Source organism: Amblyomma maculatum, chromosome 5 (genome assembly GCF_055883805.1).
Source record: "Amblyomma maculatum isolate TAMU_Amacu chromosome 5, ASM5588380v1, whole genome shotgun sequence".
In the NCBI taxonomy this organism is placed as follows: domain Eukaryota; kingdom Metazoa; phylum Arthropoda; class Arachnida; order Ixodida; family Ixodidae; genus Amblyomma; species Amblyomma maculatum.
Genome location: NC_139348.1, coordinates 102741255 through 102747254, shown reverse-complemented (window position 1 = coordinate 102747254; position 6000 = coordinate 102741255).

Below are 6000 nucleotides of genomic sequence, written 5' to 3'. Positions count from 1 at the left end.
GTGTTGTCCGCGGGATGTGTCAGCGGGATTCTACGAGTGGCAGACACTGCGCCTTTCTTTTTGTAAAGCAGTATAGAACGACGACAACTTCTGATGCGTTCAACGGAACGCTGGTTGAGTTCGACGAGGGGCGCGCGATTAATCGGGTTTGGCAGCAACGCCCAGGCTTTCGCATTTCTGCACTACCGATTTTCCTGTGATCTCGGAGTTTTTCAGACTGCTGTTTGTTGAATACCTCTCGTTACACATATTTTAACCATTTCCACTTATTGTGGGACGAAAATCCTGCCCTTTCGCTCTCGATCGCGTTTGCACATTTTAATGTTTTCTCTCTTTCCACTTTCACTCCCACCTTCCTCCCTTCCCTTACGGCGCGATTCAGGTGTCCACAGAGGAAATATGACAGTTACGGCGCCTTTCTCTTCCTGTGAAGCAACCAACCAACCAACCAACCAACCAATGTTCTCGCCAGTGGAAGTTAGGTACACACTATAGTACACGTCTCCGAACGTCCAGCATGGCATGACCCCCTTTGGAGGTTGTAAATACCCCTAACGGCTATTTCGACATCTGTTGAAACTAATTGCCTCGAAATATTTACCTAATTACCCGCTTGCGTCTCCCTACTTCCCAAATAACATTTTCTGATGCTATATCGCATGCAACTATTTTTTTCTTATAAACTAATTCGTTCGAACCTAACATGCGGACCCAGGCAGCACCCCAACAATGCACCAACCCTGGCCCAACGTCGACAAAAATTGGTACCAACATTGGCGTAACACTGGCTTTTTGAGAAATTACTACATTTTTAAGTATTGGTCCGGCTTATATGCCAACATTGCACCTGTCATGGCACTGCCAACATAGACTATCAGCTGGCCGTGCCCCTAGTGTCACGTATTGGCATGCCACTAGTATTCATTGGCACATGTGACATTGGCAATAAGCCGGTCGTGCCGCTAGTATCAGATATTGGTATTTATTGGCATGCAACAAGTATTCATCGGTACACGTGGCACTGTCACTGCCACCGTTAAGCCACCTTTAGCCATGCAGTTATTTCACCCTTGCCCTTACTGCTGCCATTTGCTTAACTGTCACTCTGACAATTGTAGTTTTCGTATGCAGTCATTTCCTAATACCACGTACCTTGCATGTCATCTCCCTAAGGAGCTATAAAAACCATGCAATTAAATGAGGCAAGCAAAATATCTTCCGAAAACATTTTATTGAGAGCTCATATACATGTACATGCCACAAGGACATCAGAGGGCCAAAATGCAGTGCAGGAGGCATTGGGTACAGGGTTAATATGAGAGAGGCTAGTAGGTGTAATTGGAAGCAGGGCACTAAGCAGCACATGATCAGGTAGTGCAGGTAAAGGTGATGGGGTGCAGTGTGCATTGGTCATGATGGAAGGGGCTGGACATGTTGAGCAGGGTTGATGCACTATAGCCTTGTAGTGCGAGAGGTGTTGCAGGAATAGGAGGCTGAGCATGGGTGCATTCCAAGGCAGAGTCCACCATGGATGGAGAATGGCAGTGGACTGTGTTGAGCATGATAGTTGGCATTGAAGGGTCAATGGATCAAGTGATGAGGTTGAGGGGGCGGGGGAAGCGCATGGCCCAGGTAGTAAGCTGGGCGCCCCGCAGGAAACAACCATTCAGGAACAGTTTGCTGAGGAGATTGGCCCGTGGGTTTTACAAATGACATCTGCACAGAAGACAAGCATTTATCCCCATAAGATCTAAACTCACCTTCTCAACACTTATCCAAACACATATTTGAAGTCTGGGTGCTCTATACGATTGAGTACAAAATACAGAACCCCGCTATAGTAAAACCTCTGATATAGTAAAGGGAAACTGAAGTCCTAGTTCATCTTCCATAGGCAACTGTAGACTTTCCCCTACTACAGTGAAGATGTTCTTGGTAAAAATCGGTTAAAGTGCTTCTGGCCATGGCGACGACTCCCACGCACTACTTAGAGTCTCGAGGCCAAGACTTTTTGTATTTGAAAACAGAACAATAACCCCGGGTGTTCGTTTAGGTGGCTTTACTACTAGCCGTAGCAGCAGTCAGAAGAAGCCTACATTACAGAAGCCTTGGAGCCGTGAGGGAAAGCGCGCAGCGCGAAGAAGAAAAAAGTAAAGTTGTCTACAAACATAACAAGGAGGCGGTGTGTTCCATTCAGAAACTTAAGGAGTAAAAGTGCAGCAAGAAATAGGGAAGGGTTAAAAATGGGTCAACATTCACTGCAATGTGCAGTACAAATCATGAGGCACTGGTGGCAGAAAGTGGAGGTGCAGCGAGTAAGGTCTTACAGCACTTGAGTGCCATGCGAATTTATCAATTATTGCCTTTTAAAAGACAGAAAGAGCAAAAAGGGACACCATGTTCATGCAAAGCTTTAAGTTTTTACATGAAATCGAACTTGGTTGCATTCGCAATCACGTCTTCATGCTTCAGAGGTACTTCCACAGGATGTAGAGAAGAATGTAGAGAAAAAAATCACACAATGAGATGATAAAAGCGAGATGGAAGGTATTTAGGTTTTTTTTTTTCATTAAGCAACAAGACGTGTTCAGTAAGTGCCTATTTAACTACTAGACAGCACTTTCAGGACCATGCCATCACAGACCACTGATACAGTAAAGACCATGATAAAGTAAATATTTTCGCTGGCCTCAGTGGCTTTATTATAAAGGGGTTCTACTGCATAAATTGAAGGCCTATAGCCACACATTCTTCTTTTAGAGCACTTTGCGACAGGTTTCTGGGCCTGCAAGGGCATGCAACATCTTATGACGTAGGGATAATAAACATATATGCAAAATAATATCCATTCCAGATACAAAAGAGAGATATTTGGAAAACAAACCTGCTTCCGGCAAACCGATAACTTCAGGTAGATGCTTAGTGTTCATATAGAATTACAGTTCAGTTCAGGCTCCAGAACTTACAATTTTAAAAACTTCTTCAACATTCCTGCAATAGACAATATGGATTACTAAGCATGCAAAACTGGATATTAAAGAATATTTTTCTGCAGTACACCAGTTACAGGCACGCATACATTACTGTGGCCAGAATAAAGAAATAATTGCCCTGACAGAATCAATCAAGCTATCTTCAATCAGCTAACTGAGGGAGATGTGTACATCGCAGATATTCTCAAGGCTGTACGCATATAATATTCTCAAGATAACCGTACCATTTCAAGTTCCAGCTTTTTAGTTTTCACAGCCGTATTGCTTGCTGCATTCGACTATAAACAATTGCCTTATTTGTAATGTACAAAGGAATAGTTTTCATACAGTGCTCATTATAAATTAAAGCCACCAGAACAACATGCACACAAACAAGAAAAGAACGGGACAGAGAGCCATTCACAACTGATTTATTGTGCAAAATAAAGTACATATATATCTCACTGCCGGCATATGCGCAAATAACCCATTCAGCATCATGTAGTTTAAGATATGTTCAAGAAGCCCATGCCTCATACCACAACCTCTTTCTCTAAGAAAGCATTTCTTGAACATAGCTTATCCTAAACTACATAATGCTGAATGTGATGTAGCTGAATGTGTTCCTGGCGCATGTGCCGGCAGTGAGATATATATGTACTTTGTTCTGCACAATAAATCAGTTGTGAGTGGAACTCTGTCCCGTTCTTTCCTTGTGTGCGTGCATTGTTTTGGCCCCTTCAGTTTATAATACATAAACACGGAAAAGCCCAACAAGAAGTTCTAGTAATCATACAGTGCATGCTTGTTCAGCTAAAATTATTACAGTCAGCCTGTAATGAGCAATTGAGCAAGTACTAGACATTTACTTTGCATAGACAGGAAAATGTAATGCTAGATCCAAGTACAATGATATCGTACTTCCTTATCAGCTAGCAGCCTATCAGGTATGCATTTTCCCTCATCACAGCTAATCATATGGCCATACCATTGGAAACCTTCCACGTGCAAGATTATATTCAGTTAGGCATACATGGGTGATTTTATGTCCAGGTACCAGGTGTGGTGCTCGGGCATCTGATTTCTTCAAACCAATTCATAGTAGTTGTTGGTATAGAGAATAGTAATCTGCCTGAATATCTGAGGCCAAATATTATTTTCATTGCTTAAGCACACCTCAAAATACAATGCATGATGTGACTATGGGATCATAAAAAACAATACATCTAGCATGACAGTGATTTTTCACTTTCACCCTATCACAAGTTCCTTGGAAAACCAGTTTAATCCTTAGCTTAAAAGTTGTTTCGCACACATTTTATATTTCATTAACTATAAAATGTTGATATTTTGTGAATATATTTCAAAATCAAAATTTCTTAACAGCCTCACAAATTAGTTTTTTTTCAAAAATGGACGATATTTTGTACTCAAATTAAAAATAAGATTGTGTCTGGAGAAATAGTACTGTTTGCAGAACAAAACAGCGCATACGCAAGAAAGCAGCAATATTTCTCAAATTTAATGTGCAATACAAGAACTGAGAGTTCACCCAAAATTACAAGTACAATAGCCCTGTGTACATGGACTCGACAGCACCGGGTTGAATTAGCGTTGAGTAAGCAAGATCATCATTTCGACTCGCCTGATGTCTACATGAACTCGCTTTCTAGTGGGTAAGTATCGTAGCAGAGCATAGCATCGAGATTCGAAGTTATTGTGCAAGTTCTTACTCGTATTTGATCCCATTGCCTTTTACTGTCGAGAGCTTCGATTATTTTTTATCGTTGATGAGCGCTAAAAAGCATTCATTTCGAGTGACGCTCGTCGCCGCTCCAGAGGCTTTTTCATGTCCCAGAGTTCCCCATAACTAGACTCCCTGACTGGACAGCGTCTACATGCCTTTAGATAAGCGGATCAAGCGAATTAACCTACCCCCTGCAAGCGAGTTAACGCGACCCGCTGAGCCGCCTATTTTACTCGACCCGACTGTGTATACATGAACCCAACAACTGAATTTTCACTCGACAGACGTACTCGACCCAATTCTGCCGAGTTCATGTATACAGGGATGGAACGCACGCGTAACAAGTAACAATGCTGCTAAGACTCCAATCTGCTTTCTTCTGGCTCATCCAGTTTTCTAAAAAAATATCTTGTCTGACAAAGGAGGATATTTGGAGTTAAGCAGCTAAGCAACACAAGATCCATATGCTTGCTCTAACGCATGACTCCTCAGTGCACTTACGGTTCCAATTTTCTTGGCCATGTGGCAGCTCACTAAACCGTTTGACTAGACATGACAATAAAAAAAAACGGGGGATCAATTCTACTTTTATTAAGACATGCAAAAGCTTTTTGAGACTGCGGGAGTTTGGCAGTTTTATACGTCTTATTTCGTTTGGCAGTTGCAAGGGGATGTAGAAAAAGAAATATGAGTAAGGAATATATGGCGTGACAACATCCCGAAATGAAACTAATTTGCCAATGAAGCACACTGCGTATCTTAAATTGCGTCACTGGTAACATCAAACACTGAAAATCGGCCTTGAGTATGACAAATTTGAAGCCCAGGAGGTAAGTTGGTTGTGGGCAGGTAGTTGGAAAAGGGCAGTCCCCCTGAGAGGTACGCGGCAAGCAGATCACTGCCACCCATTATGGGGAAAGCCCTGGCAAGTATGCAGGCAAAGGTGCACATATATAAGAGCAATAAATGCACAAGGAATGCGCTCCTGAATGAGCAGGTGCACTAATAATTTCCTTTTGTCTTGCAGCCCACCCCTCCTGCACTGTAAGCAAGTCTGCTCTGTTTTCCGAGCACAGAAGCATATGCAGAAACAAAAAGAATGTTCTCTAAAATTTACAAAATTTGAACGAGTATTGCATGATGATCTTTCTGCAAATGTCTTGGTCTAGGGTTGCAGAATAAATTCATTGCAGCTGCGAATAAAGCGAGTTGGGAGCTAATGGTGAATCTCAATGGCTTGGGGAGATAATTATTTATAATCGTCACTTTAAGAAAAGTAAA